The sequence below is a fragment of the Mauremys mutica genome, chromosome 8, assembly GCF_020497125.1.
Source record: "Mauremys mutica isolate MM-2020 ecotype Southern chromosome 8, ASM2049712v1, whole genome shotgun sequence".
NCBI classification, from domain to species: Eukaryota; Metazoa; Chordata; order Testudines; family Geoemydidae; genus Mauremys; species Mauremys mutica.
This window is the reverse complement of record NC_059079.1, coordinates 51,293,729-51,315,335: the sequence shown is the minus strand read 5'-3', so window position 1 is coordinate 51,315,335 and position 21,607 is coordinate 51,293,729. Positions and strand designations below refer to the sequence as shown.

Sequence of the window (21,607 nt, the reverse complement as noted above, 5' to 3'; positions counted from 1 at the left end):
AATTCACTGTTCCGTGCCCCCCCCCCCCAAAAACAATCAACTTGTTTGCTGGATCATTCACTGCCAGTGAACTAATTTTGTTTTCAATGCAATCATGAAAATGGTAGACATTTGCTCAGTTCCATTGATTGCAATGAGAGTTGATTAGAATATGGGAAGATTAAAACCTGAGATGGATACATCCAGTTTAAAATAATGGAATTTTTCTTATAGTCAATGTGATACACAGAACAACTTTATTGCAATTGTGATCCAGTAACATGCTCTGGAACATTCATTCTAATTAACTATAAATGTTCACTACATCTGAATTCACTGTAGGTAGGTTCCATTATTTTACTATTAAATGCTGTACTGGTTGTCACAGTACAAATCAAAGACTAGGGGATACTTAGGAATGCTTCCAAACTTGGGTGCCGGTAGGGGAAAAGGCAGGAGTTGATAGAAGATGGCTGGCACATTCTCTTATGTGAAGGCAAAGCAGGAGCAAGAAGAGAGATTCAAAGAGCACATGGCATGCATGGTCTCAGTAAAAGGCAAGTGGCTACATTTTTGATCAAATGAAGAGGGCAATACAGGTATTGGTTGATATGGATGTGTTGTGTCTTTAAGAGAGCACTATACAAGTGGCTTTTCAGAAATCAAAAGAAAAAGTTTCAGTTTTTGACCAATCAGGAAAGATTTGGATTCCAGCAGTAAGTTCTTCCCTTGTTGGGAAAGAAATCTGGGGGACAGGCTCAGAATTTTCTTCCCTGGTCTGCTTATTTACTATATGAATATATTTCCTATAATTGGATTAACAGTAAAATTAGCAGCAAAGCTTATGTGGGTAGAGCAGCATTTTTAGAAGTCAAGGAAAAGAGAGCAGGGTTCATATTCCCAGTTACATTTCAGTTTGTCTTGCATCTCCATTTAATACATTAAAATCCATTTAACTTGGTATTGCTGACCTCAGATGGCTTTGGCTGTTCTGCTCTAAATGTTGTGCATATTTTGCCCCTCTAGTTCTGGGTGTCTGCCAAATGGGCTATCTATCTCCTTTTTTCCAGCTGCCCACTACAATTCAGTGTAGCTCCCTCTGAAATACACAGAGAAATTGGTGCATTATGTTGGCCTCCATTGATTTAGGCCAGGTATGCACTACAGACATCTGCCAACATGGATATGTCTGGAGGTCTGGGTGGGAAGAGGTGTGAACACTGACTGACATTGGTGTGATGAAATCCCTGGTGTAGATGCAGTACCATTTGAAACAGCACAGCTTATTTCTGTCACAGGTGGTGGCTTTGCTATATTGGTTCAAAGCTCAGCTTTGCTAATATAGCTGTGTCCTGTACCAGCAGAGCATCTCTAGTGTAGACATGGCCTTAAACTATGCATAAATTTTATCCTAGTTCTCAAGAGTCATTTGCTAATTGTCCATCACCCGTTGTTAACTTATTTCCTTACTTGTGGACTCTTAAACACTGAGTTATTAACTTATCAGTAGACTAGACATATTGCTATGGCCATTAGCCCTTTCTACAGTTTCCACTGCAGATTCTTATTCTGATAGCACTACTGTTTCATATATTTAATTAGATTCAGTACATTAGGAGGCTGTAATGGAGGACCACATCCCCCTGTGTGTGTGTGTGTGTGTGTACAGACTCTACTGAAAGTGTTAAATGAGTTGAAAGTAATGCTATTTTTCTTTTGGCTGTTTGGAACAGCTCTAGCATCTTGTGACCTGCAGTGGAATCTCATGCAGTCTCCCATGGTCCTACTACTTAAATAAGCATGCAGGCAAAGATGATTAATGCACTTTGCTTGGCTAGGTTTGACTGTAATGTTCTAGTTTCAATAATTACCCCATTAGAAAAATAAAAAGTTACTTAGATGCATAACTTTCTTCTAAAACAAACAAAACAAAATAACATTAAAATTTGCAGCAGCTAGTACATATAAATTTGGAAACTCAGATATGGTTAAGGAGTCCATAAATTAGCCATGTATATGGGGTTGAACAACAAGATAAATAGACTAATGCAAATTCACTAGCATAGCATTTTAGTGCAGACTGGCGTGGAGTGGTCATAAATGTATTTGGCCTGATCATAATCCTTCCTAGATATTTGTCCATAGCATAGAAGCACAGCTGCAAGTCTATGCCTGCGGGAAGCTTGGTGCATGGTTCAGAGCAAGTTCAGATGGATATGTTTTAGCAGAGGAAGACCAGAGAATCAGAAAAGTTACTTCATTTATATCAACCGTAGATTGTAAATGTATTTTTTCTATATTACTGGCTGTTAAGCCTTAGCATTAGAGCTGTGTGAGAACTAGAAATTCCATTTCATGAGGAAATTCTGTGATGTTTAAAGTTGTTTAGCTCCAAATTGGAACAAAACCGATTTATTTAATTTCCTTCAGAACAAAATTTTCAAAAACTTCATTACGGTTGAAGCATTTTATTTTGATCATGTAGTTTTTAATATAAAATAAACTTTAAAAAAATTGCTCTGAACTATAAAAATTGAACTGTTCCATTCTGAAAATGCCAACTTTGAAACACTTTTCTCCATTTTTTTTCAAAATTGAATGCATTGAGAATTGACCTGTTCCTGCGGGAAGTTTGTTTTGACAAAATGTCATTTTCCAATTGAAAAAAATATCCCATCTGAAATTTACCAACCAGCTCTAATTAGCATTAATCATCTGATAGCCATCCTGCAAACACTTACACATGTGTTTAACTTTATGCATGTAAGTCATACTCTTGACTTCATTGGAACTACTCATGTGCATAAAGGTCAGAATTTTCATAAATCTTTGCAGGATTAGGACCTGTGGTTTGTAATGTGCATTAATACTCTCAATGAGGTTTGGTGACTGAATGGTTAAAACACTGGACTACAGTGCTGAAGGTCATGGATTTGAATGTCACTCAATCTCAGGCCTCGTCTACACTACGCATTTAAACCGGTTTTAGGAGCGTTAAACCAATGTAACGCCACACCCGTCCACACTAAGAGGCCCTTTATATCGATATAAAGGGCTCTTTAAACTGGTTTCTGTACTCCTCCCTAACGAGAGGAGTAGCGCTAATATCAGTATTACCATATCGGTTTAGGGTTAGTGTGGCCGCAAATCGACGGTATTGGCCTCCGGGCAGTATCCCACAGTGCACCACTGACCACTCTGGACAGCAATCTGAACTCGGATGCAGTGGCCAGGTAGACAGGAAAAGCCCCACGAACTTTTGAAATTCATTTCCTGCTTCCCCAGCGTGGAGAGCTCATCAGCACAGGTGACCACGCACAGCTCATTAGCACAGGTAACAATGCAGTCTCCTGAGAATCGAAAAAGAGGCCCAGCATGGACTGCACGGGAGGTACTGGATCTGATCACTATCTGGGGAGAGGATTCAGTGCTAACAGAACTGCGTTCAAAAAGACGAAATGAAAAAGTATTTGAAAGAATTGCAAGGTCTATGTCGGATAAAGGCCACACCAGGGACTCACTGCAGTGCAGAGTGAAAGTCAAGGAGCTCAGACAAGCCTACCAGAAAACCAAAGAAGCAAATGGAAGGTCCGGGGCAGGGCCAAAAACATGCCGCTTCTACGCTGAGCTGCATGCAATTTTAGGGGGCTGCGCCACAAGTACCCCACCCCTGTCCGTGGATTCCGAGGTGGGGGTTGTAATCTCTGCCATGGCTGAGGATTATGCAGACGGGGAAGATGACGATGAAGAAGGTGAGGAGGACGACCTTGCAGAGAGCACACAGCACTCCGTGAGCCCCAACAGCCAGGAGCTTTTTCTCACCCCGACGGAATTACCCTCCCAACCCACTACCCCAGACAATGAAGCCATGGAAGGGACCTCTGGTGAGTGTACCTTTGCAAATATCAAAGATTGTTTTTTAAGCAAGCGTTTTTTAATGATTGATTTGCCCTGAGGACTTGGGATGCATTCGCTGACAGTATAGTTAATTAGAAAAGTTTGTTAACATGTCTGGGGATTAAGCGGAAATCCTCCAGGGACATCTCGATGAAGCACTCCTGGAGGTACTCCAGAAGCCTTTGCAGAAGGTTTCTGGGCAAGGCAGTGAAATGCCGATGATCTTTTTTGTGTTTGGTCAGCGGGGATCTTCCCCAAGCTACCAGACAGGCAGTGGGGGGGGGAGGGTGTTGATTAGCAGGGAGCTAGCATGGTATTAGCCATGCGTTGAGGGGAGGGGTAAGTCACTGCAGAAGCCGAAAGACAGTGGCTTACCATGGCCGCATGCAAGCTGAATTCTGATGCCCGGACCTGTGTCTGTGAGATCTGTAACCCCAGAGCTGCAGGCACTCAGTATTAAGATGAAAAATGCGACCTTGTAGGGAAATCACATGTGCTATGTAAGGTGAATAGTGCTGTTCACTGTGAAAGAGTATAACCATTGTTCTGTAAAATGTATCTTTTTAAATACTTCTCTCCCTCATGCAGCTGCAAATTTTTCAAGCCTCCCTACTCCATCCCAAAGGCTAGCCCAGATAAGGCGGAGGAAAAAGAAGACGCGAGATGAAATGTTCTCGGATATTATGGAAGTTACACGCAAGGAAAGAGCTCATGTGAATGAGTGGAAGGACGTGGTATCAAATTACAGGAAAGATGCCAGTGAACGTGAGGACAGGAGAGACACCTGAGATGAGAGGTGGCGGCAGGAAGACCGGCAGGAAAATCAGAGGTGGCGGCAGGAAGATCAGCGGTGGCGGGATGCAACTCTGGGGCTGCTGTGTGATCAAACTGACATGCTCCGGCGTCTGGTGGAGCTTCAGGAACGGCAGCAGGAACACAGAGTGCCGCTGCAGCCCCTGTATAACCACCCTCAACCCTCACCATGTTCCACATCCTCCTCACCCAGACGTGTAAGAACGCATGGGGGGAGGCTCCGTGCACCCGCCCACTCCACCCCCGTGGACAGCCCAACCAGAAGGCTGTCATTAATGTGAAATTTTTTTACTGCCCTTCTCCATCCCTCCTATCCTCCTCCTAAACCACACCAAACCACACCCTTACTTCTCTCCCTCTTTTTATAATGAATTAATGAATTAATAAATAAATCATGATTTTTAAAATAGAGTGCCTTTATTTGCATAAGTAAGCTGTACTCGAAGGGGGAGGGTGAGTTGCTTACAGGGAATGAGTCAATCAAGGGGGGTGGGTGTTCATCAACAAACACAGCAGTCACACTGTACCCTGGCCATTGATGAAGCTTGTTTTCAAAGCTTCTCTGATGCGCACCGCTTCCTGGTGTGCTCTTCTAATCTCCCTGGTGTCTGGCTGCGCGTAATCAGCGGCCAGGTGATTTGCCTCAGCCTCCCACCCCACCATAAAGGTCTCACCCTTACTCTCACAGAGATTGTGGAGAATACAGCAAGCAGCAATAACATAGGGGTTTGGCTGAGGTCTGAGCGAGTCAGTAATGTGCGCCAGCGCGCCTTTAAAGGACCAAATGCACATTCCACCACCATTCTGCACTTGCTCAGCCTGTAATTGAACAGATCCTGACCACTGTCCATCAAGGGGTAGGCTGGGTCCCCCAGGATAACGACAGGCATTTCAACATCCCCAACTGTTAATTTCTGGTCTGGGAAGTAATTCCCTTGCTGCAGCCGTTTAAACAGAGTAGTGCTTCTGAATACGCGAGCGTCATGAACCCTCCCTGGCCATCCCACGTGGATGTTGGTGATGTCCCTTGTGAACCACCTTGTGCTTGCTGCATCATTGAAAAGTACCCCTTGCGGTTTACGTACTGGGTGCCCTGGTGCTCCGGTGCCAAGATAGGGATATGGGTTCCATCTATCGCCCCCCCACAGTTAGGGAATCCCAGTGCAGCAAAGCCATCCACTATGGCCTGCACGTTTCCCAGAGTCACAACCTTTCGTAGCAGCAGCTTAGTGATTGCTTTGGCTACTTGCATCACAGCAGCCCCCACAGTAGATTTTCCAACTCCAAATTGATTCCCGACTGACCGGTAGCTGTCTGGCATTGCAAGCTTCCACAGGGCTATTGCCACTCGCTTCTCTACTGTGAGGGCTGCTCTCATCTTGGTATTATGGCGTTTCGGGGCAGGGGCAAGCAAGTCACAAAGTTCCATGAAAGTGCCCTTACGCATGCGAAAGTTTCGCAGCCACTGGGAATCGTCCCACACCTGCAACACAATGCGGTCCCACCAGTCAGTGCTTGTTTCCCGGGCCCAAAATCGGCATTCAATGGATAGAATCTGCCCCATTACCATCAGGATCTCCAAAGCGCAGGGGCCTGCGGTTTGAGAGAATTCTGTGTCTACGTCCTCATCACTGTCATCGCCGCGCTGCCGTATCCGCCGCCTCCTTGCCTCGGTTTGAAGCTCCTGGTTCACCATATACTGCACGAGAGTGCGCGAGGTGTTTAAAACATCCACGATTGCGGTATTGAGCTGAGCAGGGTCCATGCTTGCTGTGTTATGGTGTCTGCACAGTTCACCAAGCAAAAAAGGCACGAAACGGTTGTCTGCTGCTTTCAGGGAGGGAGGGGTGAGGCTGTACCCAGAACCACCCGCGACAATGATTTTTGCCCCATCAGGCACTGGCCTCTCAACCCAGAAATTCCAAGGGGCGGGGGAGGCTGCGGGAACTATGGGATAGCTACGGGATAGCTACCCACAGTGCAACGCTCCAGAAATCGACGCTAGCCTCGGACCGTGGATGCACACCACCGATTTAATGTGTTTAGTGTGGCCGCGCGCACTCGATTTTATACAATCTGTTTTGCTAAACTGGTTTATGTAAAATCGGAGTAATCCCGTAGTGTAGACGTACCCTCATTCTGAAAGGCCACCTGCAGTTCACTCAAATGCAAAATGGGTACCTAATTCATTAGGTTAGGGCAGTCAAAGGCAGTTGGATCTGATGCTGGCCACATCACTCCCTTGTGTACTGTTGGCTATGAAACTGATATGCTTTAACAATGTCAGTCTGATGAGCCCTTGGCTTGGGGGAACTTAACTTTGAGTAGCTACTCTCTCTCCTTCAAATGAAATGTTTATCTTTCAAAATGTCATGCATTACCTTTACTAGTAATTGAGAAGGTGGATGGACATTTCAAAAGCACATAGAATTGACACAATTCTTCCATTATAATCTGGTATTTTTCCAGCTGTCCACACTGGGAGCCTTGCTATGCCAAGGCTGAAATGCTTAGGAAAATCCCTCCCTATACTTTTTAAAATATCTATAACTTATTCATTACCCCTACCTTTCTCTGGCTTAAATTTCTTGAACTTCCCTTCACACAAATTTTGAAATCCATTACCATTGTCTGATAAAGGGTATATGCCAATTTCCTTGCCATATCCTTGGGAGACATTACTGAATTAAGTTTAAGAATCTTTGGAGTCCAGGGTATTAAATTAATGATTTCTGTTTTATGGGTCAGGATTGTATGTCCCCTCTAGGGTGAGGGGGAAGAGGTCCCAGATGTGAGAGATGGGGCTTCAAAGGACTATACTGAAGAATGTGCCAGATAAGGATGGACTTCTGGAACAGAGTGTTAAATGGTTTTCCTGGAGAAATATCTAGGGGAGGAGAATGCAAATTCCTCACCTCTGGTTATGCAAAAATCTAGCCCTTTGAAGCTGTGCCCTGAAGAGGGGAACCTAGTCTGCTGGTCATTTGTTACATGAGGCCGAGATCAAAGTCTCAAGCCGTATAAAAGACTTGAGTATTCGTGGTGGTTCTGATTCTGAGACTGTTATGAACTGGTAACCATAGGAAAAAAACAGTTGTGGGTTATGAAGGACTAACATCTACCACAGTCTGAGGCTGGAGTTGAGGGTGGGTACCTCTGATAGGCTTTGTAACATGCAAGAAGGATCTTCTTTTAGTGTTTTCTCTAATTCTTTCACTTTAAGAATAAATATGCTTTCTTATAAAGAGCTGTGTGGTAACCTATAACTGCAGGGCAGGCAATTATGCCTTCCATAACCTCTGGAGGAAAAAGCAAAGCACAGAGGTTGGCCTTGTAGGTTGTCTGGTTTGCTGGAGGTATCTCAGTAATAGACAGGGAATGGTGCAGTCTGGAAAAACCCTGGTCAGGAGGGAGAGAGAGACAGGTCTCTGCCCAAGAGAGGTGATGGTTGAAAAGCTTGGAGCCTGAAGGTGGGTGCCCTCGAGGGACAACAAAGAGGGAATAAAGGTGCAGTTGCCCTGAAATGTGATGTGTCATTCAAACTATCACGATACCTCAAGGTGATTTGCTTTCCTTCCTTTCCACAGTTCTAGCAGGAGAAAAATTAAGGAGAAGAAAGTATTCCTGTTATTGATCCTGGCCCTGTTACCCAGGGTTCTTTCAACCCAAAGCTCTTGGTAACTTTTACTCTGTGCAAGATGGTGTCAGGAAATAAATCAGAGGAGAGACTGATAGCCGTCAGACTGATAGATGGCTGGCACAAACAGGACAACACAAGAGTGCTTTCACTTAAAGCTAAACTTTACTTAGTCTCAAGCACTTACACACGTCCGCAGCCAGTTACTAAAACATCCCCAACCCTTGATAATTACCAAAGCTGAGTGTGGTCTCAAGTGGCACAGCAGCAGGCTTCCAGTGGCCAAATCTTTCATCTGTCAGTGGGGACTGCAAGATGTATCCAGAGGGAGAGTCCAGAAGAATCCAACTACCTCAAACTTTTCCCCTTATTTATACATTAGTAATAGAATGACATGTCCCTTAAAGAAAGCTTGTTAAGCAAGCAGTTTCAATGGTCAAGCAAGAGGTTCTTTCTGATTATTGATTAACCAGGTGTGGGTTTTTCCAGCATTTGCAGCCTTGAGGCCCAAATAGACATTCTTGGGGGCACATCCTGCTCTTCTAAAATGCATGTATTAGCAACTTTAACACAATTCTTATCAGGAAGGATGCGGGGTCAAGCTGCCCTTTCTGTGGCACCCAAAACCCCCTCCTCTCCTGCTTTGGTCAAGTTGAGGCTGCTGCATGGCCGCTTTATGGCCTGCTGATTCGGCTGCTTTTAAAAATATGCAGTAATGGTTTCAGGCACTTTACTGGTTTGCCGACATCTCCCCGAACAACCCTTTTATGATATTTAATTTAAAACAAAACAAAAACCAACCAACAAAAAACTTCTGGAGCATAAATTACTAGACAACAGCAAATATAATAGGAAATTACCATACTATACAATGTGTACTAATAATTGTTCTTGCTGTATTTTTCCTGTACCAAAATGTGCCATTCTCAATTATTCTTTTCTAAATGCTTTTCTACAAGAGTGTTTTAATAGAAGAATGAAAAGCAGGAGGAAACACATGAAGATATAGACTCACTACTCAAAGCTACATCTAGCATCACTACTAATTGTTTCTTGACATTCTGTTTTGAAAACCGAATGACTACGGTTTTGTAATGGTTTACCAGTTAAATAAACCAAAGCATAAATTTAGATTCTGCAGAAAATAATGAAAACATAGCTGAGTTTTCAATTCTTGCTGGCCATTAACTGAAAATCCATTACAATGAATGAATTTCTTGGACAATCCCATCAGGACTAGAAAAATTGCTTAAACGAGATTTTTATAAAATCCAGAATGTTTCAGCATTTATTATAATTCATGTACAGTCACCAGTAACCTAAATTGATGCTTTTCTTGGCTCATGCTTGGCTGGAAATGTAAATGTTTCTGTTTTCTCTCTTTAGTAACAAGTTATTGATTTTTAAAAAGCAAGGAGACATTACCAGTCATTAAGATTATTTCTTTTTACAAATACACACATTAAAGCAATGCAGAAGTGGTATCATTTATCTTAAGAGTTGGATAACTGTGAAAAATAACTATTCTTTGTGGTGTTTGGGGCGGGAAGTTAGTGGAGAGGAAGGAATACAGAGCATTGCCTGATGTATTAATTATATTGATTACCTACAAACTCCCAATTAACACTGCGAGGTTGGGCACCCTGACGTGCATGGTTGCAACACTCACATTTCGGAAAAATATTAATAATTTGTAATAGTTTTATTAACACAGTTAGCAAAGTCATTGTTAAGGCTGATTCTCCACTCTGGCACTTCAAGTGCATAATTTGGCTAGGGCATATTAAAAGGTACATATTTTAATAAAGCTCCAAATATCATTGTCCCAAAATAAATATTCTTGCTGTTGGTGCTGGAACTAGGGGTGCTGCCGCACCTACTGGCTTAAAGTGGTTTCTATCATACATATGGTTTACAGTTTGGTTCAATGGCTCTCAGCACCATCACTGTAAAAATTATTCCAGCACCCGTGATTCTTGCCACACAGGGGTCTGTAAATGCTCTTAGTGGCATAAGGGTTAATGATGATGCAGTGAATTCCCTTCACGTCCATCCTGAATCTCACTCTGGACTTACTGTGAAATATTTGGCTTGTAAACCATACCATGAATGCTACTCATGAGATGCTGCTCATAACAGAAAATAAGAAAATGCTAATCCTTCCTCTGTATGTTGCATTTGCTTTGGTTGAAGCCTGACATACACAGCATAGTTTGAGGGCTCTATTCATTATAGATGTATTGTAGCCTATAAATTATCAAGATTTTTTTCTAGTGCAGACACAGTAACACAATACAGCTGGGGATATATATTTTGTCATCTCACCCCTCACATGGCAAAACATAAAATAAAACAGGTATCACTATATCAATTTTATGTATTCTTTTATTATCTGTTTCATTTTAAGGCAGGACATTGTTACCTTTTCCAGAGGTACCGGTAGTACAGCCAACAATACACGGGTTAAGAGTAGCTTTAAATTCATGAAGTCTGAAAAATCACAAAGATCAGTACCTGGCCATTTAAAGGTTTATTTTAGAAACCTATTATATTCGTGATAAGAGATGAAACTAGGGCCCATTCAAACAAAATTTGTGCAGCTAAATGCAAAATTATACTTCTAGGAACAAGGAATTCAGGCCCTACCTATAGAATGGAGAACTTTATGATGGAAAGCAATGACTCAGAAAGGATTTGGGGGGCCGAAATAGACAAGCAACTCAACAGGAGCTTCCAGGTGTGATGCTATTGCAACAAGCTACAGTATATTTTGATTCTTAAATGTATAGATGGGGAGTAGGGAGGTGATTTTACTTCTGTATATAACATTGGTGAGTCTGACAGTAGAATACTGCATACAGTTCTGGGGACTGCATTTTAAAAGGAGGTTAAAAATGGAGAGGCTGCAGCAAAGAGCCATAAAAATGATTCAAGGGCTGGAGAAAATGATCTACAGTGACAGATGCAAAACATTGTCTGTTTATCTTATAAAAAAGATGACTGAGAGTTGACTTGATTACAGCACATAAGTGCCTTCACAAGGAGAAATACCAGGTACTAAAGGACTCTTGATCTAGTGAAGAAAGGCATAACAGGAATCTATGAATGAAAGCTGAAGCCAGACACTTTTAAATTAGAAATTAGTCACAATTTTTAAAGTAAGGGTGGTTTAACCACTGGATTTGCTAAGAGAAGTGGTAGATTCTTCATCTCTTGATAGCTTCGAATCAAGACAGGATTGTGTTCTGGAAGATAGGCTTTGGCCAAACACGAGTTATTGGTCTCAATTCAGGGTAACCGGGTGAAATTTAATGGTGTGGGGTATACATGAAGTCTAATAGTCTCTTCTGGCTTTAAAATCTGTGAATCTATAAATCATTCTGCTTTAAGAAAAATGTTAGAAATTTAAGTTCTTCCAGAAGAATAAAAATTGCACATAGACCTCTTTCAACTTGTTTCTATTAATGATGTCAAAGTCCTTGGCATAGTTTGAAATGGGAAAGCTTCCCCACCCTAAGGAATCTAAGAATATATATCTTGATTATATGACAGGAGCAAGTAATGACATCTACCTCTGAAATACTGTTGGATAAATAATTTCACCGCACCTATTGGAAACATGCTTTATACTTTTGTTTGTAAAAACAAAGGTAGCTTTAAAAAAACCAAATAATGATTCTTTCAATTTCAGATCTGGAAGAAATAAAATGGATATTGTCGTGATGCATGCTGGAAAAACTAAAATGGGTCTTAAGAGCCTTACTGATCCCACTGTCTATGTATCATCAACAACTTTGGGAGTGTGGAATTTTTTACTGAGACTGAACTTGGTCTACAAATTGCATTCAGAGGACAATTTAAATAGAAATTAGTTTGGTACATAGTAAAATTATTGTCCAAAATAAGGGGGTGCGGAAGCAATCCTCATGCTTCTCTTGTATAGAATGTGCTGAACGATCTGATAATATTTTAACTTGGAGTATTCCCCGTTATCATCTTTCTTGTAAGACAGGACCCAAATGTGTATAGTAACAGTTTATTGTAAAGTAAACTACAATGAATCCTCAGAGAATGAATAAAATAGCCCACCTGTGAAGGCTGCATTTGTTTCCCCAGATGTGAATATAGACCTTCATAATTCTCTGAGGCGAGGCTCATGAGTTATGGATCTTCTGCACACATGAAAGTAACAATATACACATCCTTCATTCTTCATGTTCACCGTAACTCAAGACTGCTGTATCTAATAAGGGACTGTTCGAGATAATGATAAATATCACCTATCTATAGTATGCAGAAATATATAACACCACTGTGTGTGTAATATAGTCACTGTGTGCTGTTAGACAATATACAATACTTGCTTAATGAGAAATTCCTTAATAGGCTAATATCAGCTATGGAGCCTGGGGGTGATAATATAGTCTAGTGTACAGGACACTTGATTAATACTCAGGGGAGGAAGATACCATTCCTGGCTCTGCCCCTAACCTGCTCGGTGGTGTTTCACATGTCTGTGACTCAGTTTAACCTCCCCCTCTATGCCTGGCTCAGCTACTAAGAAAGTAATCTCTCTTGGGGCAGAGACAATCTCTCCCCATGTTTTGTACAACACCTATCACATCACTATTCTTGGTTTGGGCATCTAGGTGCTACTGTATATAAATATCAATGGATTCATTCCTCGGCTGTGAACATGTGTCCCTCAACAACCTATGCATAATATCGGTTAATAATAGACTCTACCAAAGTGTAATGTTTTTCCAGAGGTTCTGGAGGTGCTTTACAAACATCTGCTATTTAAGCCTTGCAACGCCCATGCGAGGAAGATAAATCTTGCTACACATTTTACTGAAGGGGAAAATGCGGTTCAGAGGGGAGTTAAGTTGCTCATGATCATAGAGTGGGTCAATTGTAGGACCAGGAATTAGGACCCAGAAGCAAAGCTGTTTCTTTTTTGTTTGCATGAGGCTCTATTTCTAGTTTTGGTTCACCTGGGGCCTACATCCTCTGTATTTTGCTTTGAATTTCAGATTCAACAAACAACAAAATCTCAAAGCCAAACTCCATAAAAACTCCCAAATTTCTCATGAGCTCCACTCCACACCATAACACTTCTCACTGGATCCCTAAAGGAACGATCTATCCTCCTTTCTAGTGCTATTGAGATCTTTGAAGGCATAGGTAGCTGTAGTCACCTCTGCCCAGAAATAGGGCCTGACTAGTTAATTTTGGTAGACTCCATTTTAGGGTGCCCAACTTGAGAAACACTTATGGGGCCTTATTTCCAGAAAGTGCTGAGCACCCACACTCTCAAAAAATCTCCCATTGGGCACACAAGATGGAGGCTTCCAATATCACTAGTTACTTTTAGAAAATTTGATCCCTGAGAGGCAGATAACTTTGCTCTTCTCATCTACAGCCTCATCAGCTGCCTGCATGTTCCTTCTACAACAGGATTGGACAGATCCCTCAAGAAAAGTCTACTTCTATTAAAGAAATCTCTTTAGAGTAGCATGCTAATTGTCCCACATTTGGTAGCAACAATATTCCAAAGCTCCAATGAGTCCCATTACTGCTGTAATGGTTAATGGTGGACCCCAGAATGAGGTAATTGTGAAAGCTATTGGATGCCCATGGAGAATTGCAAGTCACAAAGCCCCACACTCAAAAGAGAGAGGGGTCTGAAAGTCCTCAACCTTGTGAAAAGGGGAACCCCGAAGGGAGGGATGGCATATTCCAAAGTTGCAAGTTGGATCCATTTTGGTTTACAGGTGTGCATTACATGTTTGGTGAACCTGGGCTGAGTTTTGGACTGGTTTCAGGTTACTTAACATAAGAACATAAGAACGGCCGTACCGGGTCAGACCAAAGGTCCATCTAGCCCAGTATCTGTCTACCGACAGTGGCCAATGCCAGGTGTCCCAGAGGGAGTGAACCTAACAGGTATTTATCAAGTGATCTCTCTCCTGCCATCCATCTCCATCCTCTGACAAACAGAGGCTAGGGACACCATTCTTTCCCCATTCTGGCTAATAGCCATTTATGGACTTAATCACCATGAATTTATCCAGTTCTCTTTTAAACACTGTTATAGTCCTAGCCTTTACAACCTCCTCAGGTAAGGAGTTCCACAAGTTGACTGTGCGCTGCGTGAAGAAGAACTTCCTTTTATTTGTTTTAAACCTGCTGCCTATTAATTTCATTTGGTGACTCCTAGTTCTTGTATTATGGGAATAAGTAAATAACTTTTCCTTATCCACTTTCTCAACATCACTCATGATTTTATATACCTCTATCATATCCCCCCTTAGTCTCCTCTTTTCCAGGCTGAAGAGTCCTAGCCTCTTTAATCTTTCCTCATATGGGACCCTCTCCAAACCCCTAATCATTTTAGTTGCCCTTTTCTGAACCTTTTCTAGTGCTAGAATATCTTTTTTGAGGTGAGGAGACCACATCTGTACACAGTATTCAAGATGTGGGCGTACCATGGATTTATATAAAGGCAATAATATATTCTCAGTCTTATTCTTTATCCCCTTTTTAATGATTCCTAACATCCTGTTTGCTTTTTTGACCGCTTCTGCACACTGCGTAGACATCTTCAGAAAACTATCCACGATGACCCCAAGATCTTTTTCCTGACTCGTTGTAGCTAAATTAGCCCCCATCATATTGTATGTATAATTGGGGTTATACTTTGTGAAAAGTCCCCTATTCCATCCCCTCCTCTAATCATCTGACACTAGCTGGGACTCTCAAAAGTGCCTTTGGGTAATCTGAAGTCCTACTGAAACTCAGTGGGAATTAGACACCTATTTGAAAGTCCCATCTAGTACCTATGACCCATTAAAAAACTTAACTTAATCATCTTTTGTTCATTTCTGCTTGTTCTTCAGGCACTTTGAATCTATATTTTTCTATTTGACACAATATTCCTGTAGAAAGTGATCTCTTCTCTCCTTCCTGCCTCCCCCAATCAGTTTCCTGTTTTTGTTAATATTTATTTTCTAAAAAAATAGGTATTGTACAATATATAGTGGTGCTGGAGAATTGCCATTTTAGAGAGTAAATAATCATTGTCTAATTAAATAGCCTTTCTGACATGTATAAAGGGAGATTAACAAAAAGGAAATTATTTTGGAATTAGTAACCAATTTCTACAAAGCTGGGTATTACAAAATCTGGATGACAACAGCACACCATAGTTTAGCAATATTAAATTATTATTTCTGTTGTCTCCAGTCCCTCATATCATGTCCAAAGTATTTAATATGATTAGATCTAAAACAGCTTTCTATCCTCCCTTTAATTTCATTGCTAGAGGTAACGTATATTAAGAGGAAAATGTACAGAAAAGGCCAATATTCTTGTCAGTTAATGCCAATTAATTATGAGGCATTTCGACCACTCAAATGATGTACTATAAACTCATCTTTCCTCACAATGAAGAGGATATATTTTGCTATAACAACAATTATTCAGAAAACAATTATTTAATTATGACAATACACTTTTTACCCCATATGTTCTTAATGTTCCCTTGGGGATTGCAAACCAGCCGAAGGTATTTACTGGTAGTAAGTTGGAGACTGTGCAGTGGTACAGTATGTGGCTCATAGATGTGTGATTATGAAGGGTATACATTTCAGCCATCTGTCAAAAAATATTCCCGGTGATGTTGACTGCAGATAAGTGAAATCTTTAATTATCACATCTTTAAAAATATGTGTCTTTGCTACGAACAGATGAAGTTCTAATCCTAAAACTGTTTTGACATTTTATGACTAGAAGTGCATTTTCTTGCCAGCACAGTAATTTAGATTTAATTTTAAAAGATTGTGATTTTTTTTATATATATAGTGCTCATTGTTCCTTTAGCTGACTTTAATTGCAGTGTTGCCCACATTGGGTAAAGGTCATTTTTTTGGAACTTGACAAGCTATAGCATACTGCCAAAATCATAACCTCAGGCATTTTTAAATTAAATGCTATGAAGGATGATAAATTAGCAGTATGGCATGCAAGTAACAGTCTGTTTTGTGCACAGAATTTCCCAAACCAAAATATTTATGCTGGTCCCCTTAAGCGTTATAACTTTGGTTATGTCTACACTATGAAATTAGGTGGATTTTATAGAAGTCGATTTTTAGAAATCAATTTATACAGTTGACTGCATATGTCCACACTAAGCACATTAAGTCAGCGGAGTGCGTCCTCACTACCGTGGCTAGCATCGACTTACGGAGAGGTGCACTGTGGATAACTATCCCACAGTTCCCACAGTCTCCACCATCCATTGGAATTCTGTGTTAAGCTCCCAGTGCCTGAATGGGCAAAAACATTGTCACAAGTGGTTTTGGGTACATGTTGTCAGTCACTCCTCCCTCCGTGAAAGCAATGGCAGACAATCGTTTCGCGCCTTCTTTCCGTGCAGATGCCATACCATGGCAAGCACGCAGCCCGCTCAGCTCAGCTCACCGACACTGGGCTCCCAGGTACTCGGGAAATGTGCATGTTGCTAACTGTCATCCTCCACCACTTCCACTGCAACTCTGCTCTCCTGGTGCCATGAATCCACCTCACAGGTCCTCTCGCCATTCGGTATAAATATCTATTCTTGTGGCATCCGTCGTCATCCACCGATTCTGCTGCAACTCTGCTTTCCTGCTCTACTTCAGACTCCATACCGCAGCAAGCATGGAGCCCCTCAGCTCACCACTGCTGTTGTGAGCATGTAAACACCTCACACATTATCCTGCAGTATGTGCAGAACCAGAATCTGCAAAAGCAGGTGAGGAGGCGACTACTGCGCGATCACGATAGTGATGAGGACATGGACACAGACTTCTCTCCAAGCATGGGCCCTGGCAATTTGGACATCATGGTAATGGGGCAGGTTCATGCTGTGGAATGCTGATTCTGGGCCCAGGAAACAAGCACAGACTGGGGGGGACCGCATAGTGTTGCAGGTCTGGGATGATTCCCAGTGACTGCGAAACTTTCGCATGCGTAAGGGCACTTTCATGGAACTTTGTGACTTGCTTTCCCCTGCCCTGAAATGCAAAAATACCAAGATGAGAGCAGCCCTCACAGTTGAGAAGTGAGTGGCAAGAGCCCTGTAGAAGCTTGCAATGCCAGACAGCTACCTGTCAGTCAATAATCAATTTGGAGTGGGTAAATCTACTGTGGGGGCTGCTGTGATCCAAGTAGCAAAGGCAATCAAAGAACTGCTGCCATAAAGGGTACTGGCTCTTGGAAATGTGCAGGTCATAGTGGATGGTTCTGCTGCAGTGGGATTCCCTAACTGTGGTGGGGCGATAGACGGAACACATATCCCTCTCTTGGAACCGAACCACCTTGGCAGCCAGTATATAAATCCCAGGGGGTATTTTTCAATGGTGCTGCAAGCACTAGTGGATCACAAGGGACATTTCACCGACATCAATGTGGGATGGCTGGGAAAGGTGCATGATGCTCGCATCTTTAGGAACTCTGGTCTGTTTGAACAGCTGCAGGAAGGGATTTATTTTCTGGTCTGGGAAGTAACTGTTGGGGATATTGAAATGCCTATAGTTATCCTTGGGGACTCAGCCTACCCCTTAATGCCATGGCTCATGAAGCCGTACACAGGCAGCCTGGACAGTAGTAAGGAGCTGTTCAACTATAGGATGAGCAAGCGCAGAATGGTGGTAGAATGTGTTTTTGGACATTTAAAAGCACACTGGCACAGTTTACTGACTTGGTTAGATCTCAGCACAACCAATATTCCAATTGTTGTTGCCGCTTGCTGTGTGCTCCACAATATCTGTGAGAGTAAGGGGGAGATGTTTATGGCAGGGTGGGAGGTTGAGGCAAATCACCTGGCTGCTGATTACCAGGCACCAGGGTGATTAGAAGAGTGCAGCAGGATGCGCTCCGCATCAGAGAAGCTATGAAAACCAGTTTCATGACTGGCCAGGTTACGGTGTGACAGTTCTGTTTGTTTCTCCTTGATGAAAACCCACCCCCTTGGTTCACTCTACTTCCCTGTAAGCCAACTGCCCTCCCCGCTCGATCACCTCTTGCAGAGACAATAAAGTCATTATTGTTTCAAAGTCATGCATTCTTTATTAATTCATCACACAAATAGGGGGATAACTGCCAAGGTAGCTCGGAAGGGGTGGGTGAGGAGGGAAGAATGGTGGATGAGGGTAGGAGGGAAGGACAAGGTCACACTGCACTTCAAAACTTATTGAATGTCAGCCTTCTGTTGCTTAGGAAGCCCTCTGGGGTGGAGTGGTTGAGTGCCTGGAGGCCCTCCCTCCGCCCCGCCCCAAGCGTTCTTGGGCATCTTGGTGAGGAGGCTATGGAACCTGGGGAAGAGGGCAGGCAGTTACACAGAGCTTCAGCGGCGGTCCGTGCTCCTGCTGCATTTTCTGCAGCTCCACCAGACGCCGGAGCATATCGGTTTAATCCCCCAGTAGCCTCAGCATTGCATCCTGTCTCCTCTCATCTCGCTGCCACCACCTCTCCTCTTGCTCCCGCCACCTCTCATCTCGCTCGTCCCTCCTGTCCTCGCGTTCATTTTCTGCTTTCCTAGACTGACATTATTTGCCTCCACGCATGCTGCTGAGCTCTTTCAGTGCAGGAGGACTGCATGATCTCAGAAAACATTTCATCGCGAGTGCGTTTTTTTCACCTTCTTATCTGCGCTAGCCTCTGGGACGGAGATGATGGAGGGAGTGTTGAAACATTTGCAGCTGTGGGAGGAAAAAAAGGGAGAGTAACATTTAAAAAGACACATTTCAGAGAACAGTGGGTAAACTCTTTCACGGTGAACCAAGCTGTTAACATTACATGCTTTCGGTACAAGGTCGCATTTTGCCTCTTATATTGAGGGCCTGCCGGTATGATGTGGGAGATCACACACTCAGGGCAACAGAATTCGGCTTGCAGGCAGCCATGGTAAGCTACAGTCTTTCGGCTTCTTCAACCTTCATAACATGTAAGAATGGTTTCAAACAGCAGCACCCTCCTTTCCCATACCAAGCACCCATTGGGTTGGCCATTTAAAAGGAGGGGCTGTACTGGCCGTGAATGCATCCCAAATCTTCAGGGCAAATTAATCATTAAACACATTTGCTTTTAAACCATGCATTATATTAACAAAAGTACACTCACCAGAGGTGCCTTCTCTGGCTTCATGGTCCATGAGCCCTGGTTGGGAGGGTATTGGCTCCAGGATGATAAACAGTTCCTGGCTATCGGGGAGAATGGTTTTTCTGCTTGCGTGCTGTGTGCGATCCTCCTCCTCCTCCATCTCCTCATCTTCCTCATCCCCAAAATCCTCATCCCTGTTGCGTGAGACTCCCCCCTTGCAGGTGTCCACAGAAAGGGGTGGGGTAGAGGTGTTCGTCCCCTCACCCCCCCCTCCCCCCGAATTGCATGCAGCTTATTGTAGAAGCGGCATGTCTGGGGCTCTGACCCGGAGCGGCCGTTTGCCTCTTTGGCTTTTTGGTAGGCTTGCCTGAGCTCCTTAATTTTCACACAACACTGCTGCAGGTCCCTGTTGTAGCCTCTGTCCATCATGCCCTTAGAGATTTTTTCAAATGTTTTGGCATTTCTTCTTTTGGAACGGAGTTCTGATAGCATGGAATCCTCTCCCCAAGCAGCAATCAGATCCATTACCTCCTGTTTGCTCCATGCTGGAGCTTTTTTGTGATTTGGTCACCTGTGCTGATGAGCTCTGCATGGTCACCCGTGCTAATCAGCCCACCACGCTGGCCAAACAGGAAATGAAATTCAAAAGTTCCCGGGGCTTTTCCTGTGTACCTGGCCAGTGCATCTGAGTTGAGAGTGCCGTCCACAGTGGTCAATATGGAGCACTCTGGGATAGCTCCCGGAAACCAATACTGTCGAATTGCGTCCACACTACCCCAAATTCGACCCGGCGATATCAATTTTAGTGCTAATCCCCTCATCGAGGAGGAGTACAGAAATTGATTTTAAGAGCCCTTTTAGTAACAAAAATGGTTTCCTTGTGTGGATGGGTCCAGGGTTAAATCAATCTAACACTGCTAAATTTGACCTAAACTCGTAGTGTAGACCAGGGCTAAGCAACAGTAGACTTATTACTTCTATTGTGTTCTTCAGCTATCCAGTAATTGGACTGAGTATTTTGCAACTAATGTAGCTCACAGAGGCTTAATTTAGGAAGGTATTAAACTACAATTTTCAATAGCAAAATCTAATTCTCCAGAGAGATTTCCTGGAAAATCAAGAATCCTCAAAGATTCATTTAAATCCTAAATTGATTGCAGTATCAATTCTGAGGACTCTGCATGAGAGACCCATAACAACTTAAAATAATTTGACAGAAAAGCTACATTACATTCTGTTGTTCTTTTGGTAGTCATTGCACTAAAAAAGATTAAATACCTGTCATTTGAGAGTGAAACTTACCTGAGTAAATATGGTGGTAATTGTTACATAAGAACTTATAATTTATCTAGGATAGCCTACAGTCATGAGGGTCAGATGGAATGGATTAAAAAAAGTAAAGGGGAACAGTAAATTCATTTCAATACCATTTTCTTTCTCCTTATTATCTTCTTGAAACCATTACATATAAATTAGAAGCTGAAATAAATCACAACAAATTCCCACCTCTAGAAAAGGCAGATGTGACTAGAATATTCTTTATGTTTACACAGGCTTTATTTCTCATATACTCACAGACTAGGGTAGGCATAGACTACATAAGTAGATAGATAGGACACTGTTTTTAAAGATGACTTGTGATTTTATTGTCCTGCTCCTGAGCATGCCTTTAGCACCTTCAGGGGCACCCTTTCCACAAGCAGCATCTGGAAGTGGAGAGCAAAGGGACATGAGCAGCTATAGTCTGACAGGTTTTGTTGGGTTTTTTTGAGGGGGCAGGGGATTAAGAGGAATGATAAATATTTTGATGTAATCTGTAACACCAGCCTTGTTTCCACAAAAGCAGGTTCAACCATGCAATAAATTATAAATCAGACTTGCTGTGATCACATTTAAACTATGTTCAAGCACGGTTTAGCATCCTGGGCCTGATTGCCCCCTCCACGACACAAGTTCTATGCCAATGCAACTTAATTTGCTTCAGTGAAGTCACACTGGTTTAAAAAACAATGTGACGGGGTGGAGAATTGGGCACACTGTCCCCTGCTGAGTGAAGATGAGGCTTTGCAGTTGAGTGGTGCTATGGCAACTATTGCCTGCTAGGAGCTGAAGCAAAAGTCTATACTCTAATCTTTCCAA

The 21,607-nt window shown here is 42.6% G+C and overlaps 1 long non-coding RNA gene across 2 annotated transcripts in view; it reads left to right on the top strand.

Annotated features, from left to right (window-relative positions):
• The window catches only part of LOC123375475, a 338,256-nt gene that overhangs the window by 144,066 nt on the left and 172,583 nt on the right, over positions 1–21,607 (top strand). Inside the window, exon 4 of one of the 2 annotated variants that reach the window (XR_006581469.1) lies at positions 10,951–11,042. The exons of the other annotated variant lie outside the window; for it this stretch is intronic. This is a non-coding gene — a long non-coding RNA (uncharacterized LOC123375475). Of the gene's footprint in view, positions 1–10,950; positions 11,043–21,607 lie in introns of those variants that run through there. 2 annotated transcript variants of the gene reach the window in all.